Consider the following 3703-nt stretch of genomic DNA (forward strand, 5'->3'; position numbering starts at 1 on the left):
ACAAAATTCCCCACTCTCTAGCAAACAGGATCCTAAGTGCTTGAAGATAAACTAGTGATTTGTGATGTTTTATGTAAACAATTAGACCCTAACTTCTAATGGCTACTTGAAGAAACTCACCTTGAATCGCTAGTCTCAACAAGGACAAGTGATGTTACAAATATTGCTGCCTAAAATAGTGAGCTCTTGAACTCTTTTCAGATAGATCCCACACAAATGGCTCAAGAGGCATGAATAAATAATTTCTCCCAATTGCTACAAAGGACCCCATTCATCAACATTCATTCATAGTCATTCCCACCCCCCAACCGCTTTACAATGTGCCTGCATGTTCTGTCCACAGTATGTATTCTGCATTAAATCTTTTTTAAGAATTCTCATCTGTTAATTAATTATATCCTAACACTGCATCTTAGGCTCATCATTTCCATTCTGATATTTGAGTCTGATCTAGGTTAGAAAACTTAGCAAAGGAAAAGGTTCAACCTCCACACCATTTAAAAATTCATCATTTCTACTGTCAGAATCTTAACTGTCACAGTGCTTTCCAGTCTCCTCTAAGTTCAATTTGGAGATCACCATGTCCTTTCTGGAGAGCTACAACTCAAAAAGGTCCAAACATCAAACTCAATAGTAGGCTCAAGCTCAGGCTCTGCTGTCATCTTCTTTCTCTACCCCTTCCCCAAAGGCTATTCCATTTTGCATTGTTTATCTCAGTAAAGAGTTTCATCCTCCACTTGGTTTCACAGGAATACTCTTGTCACTGGAAGCAAAGAACAAGATCATGATCATTTCTTTACTATCATCTGTAGCATCCGGTTTTGGCTCAGAATCTAGTTCTATGCCATCTGGCTGACCCTAACATCTAGTGTCTTCTCCTAAACATGCATATGGACCTTAAGTGCCTTCATTTTTTTCATTTCTGCTTACATATATCCCTTAACTAGAAAGGTTTTAACTGATCTAATATATCATACCATTCTTACCTTTGTTCTCTGTTTTTCTTAGTTCTTAACATGTCTTGCCATATTATACATTTTGTGTGACTAGTTTGTTATTCCCCACCATTTCCACTAGATTGTGAGCTCCCTAAGAGTTAATTTCTAATTTGTTTTTATTCAGTGCTTTTTCCTCTGTACCACATCCATGCAAATTTGTAGTAGATAGCCTAACATTTTTTAAATAAGTCAATGTCTACAATAACACCTAGAAGATACGTGTACTGCTATTCATGGCTGAGAGTAGTAAGGAAAGTATAAAAGTCAGGCCCCTCAACTTTAGACTTGTGACTCTAAGAAGAACATTCTTCCCATTCTAGACATAATTCTTATTTCAGTGACAGCTATCATTTCAAGCAGAAACTATATCAAACAATTTGTCAACCAATGTGAACTCACAGTTAAACATCTTGCATCTATTAAGATAGTAATTTCTATAGAAATCTTAAATAATATTTTATGAGTTACATGGTAACATTTGAATTAACTTACAACTGTCAAATCTGCTAAAAAATTCAAAGTTAAATGAAAGAGCCATATTATAAAATGGTGATTATATCTAACTCACTATTTCTCCCTCATAATCTTTACTAGTTAACTTCTTTACTTAAATTTTTTTCATACAATAACATTTTTACCATATTCTTCCCCCAGCTACTCTCAGATACTTCCCAACTCCCTACCCACCCAACTTCATGTTTCTCCCTCGCCCCAATAAAACCCACAAAAAATGAATGTAAAAACAGTAAAAAAAAAAAAAGAACAATAAAACCTGCACATGTTCAAACTAGACAAAATGCCAGCACTGAGAAGGGGACTTGGACAGAGTCCCTAACCTTGAAGGTACCTGCTGGGAAAGAGAAAATCCATTTTTTTCAATATAGAGTGTCACTGGTTATATCAACCAGGCTTACTAGTTAATTTCTACCCAACATTTACTGGGAAGAATGTTGATGGGCATTAATAATCTCATTTAAGGGAGAGAAATCTGAGACCCAATATTCCCAACAAACAGTGAACACTGTGGTAAAGACAAGGTTCTGCACCCCCCCGCACAACCTGGGCTAAAATAACTGTATATTATCCCTCTAAATTCTAGCAAGTGGCTAGGGAAGTGGTTTTTTGGTTTGTTTGTTTGTGTGTGTTTGTTTGTTTGTTTCATTCAAAGAACAGTCACTTGTATGGTTTCTCTTAAAACTGAGAAAAGTTCAAATTCTCCATTAATTTAATCTGTTTTCAACTCATGGTTCAGTCAAATTGACATGTCAATGTATTTGCAAGAGGAGAGAGCTCTCGCCCAGACCCAGCTGCCACAAATGACTGAAGCTGGGATTTTTCAGGCAAATGTTTCAGCATTTGTTCCTACTGAAGGTCTTTTCCCAATACCTTCTTTTCTGCATTTCTGAATTTCTTAGCATCATCTGAAATGATAATTTATGGAATACTAAGGAAGGACAGTGAAGGAGAGTCAGGAGACTCAAATTTACCTACAAAGAGTTTGTGGCCTTGAGCAAATCTGTCCCATCCTCTGTGTCCTCTGGTGTGCTGGCTGGACTCCAAGCACTCTAATATCTTTACCTGCTCTAACTTTTACTGGTTCTACAAACATTTGATTTAGCCTTGTGGGTCCTCAGGGTAGGAGAGAGTTCTGGGGAAATGAACTAGGTAAGCCCTTGTAGTTAACAATATGAGCTAGATGCCTTTAAGAACTACAGAAATGGAGAGCCTGGGGAAGCGAAAAGAGGGGTTCCTCTGAATATATTCCTAACCTACACCAGATTCTCTTTCCTTTTAGAATGGGAACAAAAGAGGAGTTAAATATCAATTTCTGCCCAATTGCTTCAGGCTCTTTTGCTTTTGCTGCAGATTGTGGGTGGCAGTGCAGAAGTATGTGCTGACACTGGCATCAGCGCCTGCTGACCCAACCCAACTAACTGCCCTCCAATACCCCTTGTCAGTACAGAATACAAAGTCATTGTAGCCTTTCACTCCCCAGGACCCCTAACCAGGCTTGGACTGTCCCTGGCTGATTCAGAGAAGCATCAAGATTCAGCCACCACTTCTCTCTCTGCAAAGGGAAGTCATTTCAAGGTCTCCAGGTATAAAAGGGATCACTATGGTCTAAAATGAACTGAAAATGATACTAAACACACACTCATGCAAACAAACAAAAGCATACACTCCTTTTGCATTGATTGGGGTCTGCTAGTTGAATTCCCATTTAGAGAATGAGGGTTTCTGTAGCCATCTCTCCTTGACAAAGCCCTAAATGTGGACAGGGTGAGACCATCCTAGGCAAGGAAAGCTTTGCAGGGCTTTCCCAGATTGCTTCCACCTGGGTGGCTCTGGTCCCTAGAGCTGGCTAGGGGTGTCAGGTACACAGAGCCTACTTAAGGAGGTCATGCAGATTTCCTATAAGGCTCTTTACAAACCTAGTCTTTGTGGCTGTTTCCCCTCATCCCCTTGCCAGTCTGCTAGCATCCTGGGAGTTTACTGCTTACAGAGAGCCCCTATGTCAAACCCTTGCCTCTTTGACATCCCAGGTGTTACCTGGGATGTTCCTGGACACTTCTTCTAGCCCCCAGCTGGAGCCTACCCCAGTCTCGGAGGGTGGCAGAGATGCCCAGGGGGGGGATGGGAGGGGTCTTTACTGGTCTGGCAGGCAAGCAAAGACTCCTAAAATGGCTACAGGAAGCTCACTGGTG

Source organism: Mastomys coucha, chromosome X, assembly GCF_008632895.1.
Source record: "Mastomys coucha isolate ucsf_1 chromosome X, UCSF_Mcou_1, whole genome shotgun sequence".
Classification (NCBI taxonomy): Eukaryota; Metazoa; Chordata; class Mammalia; order Rodentia; family Muridae; genus Mastomys; species Mastomys coucha.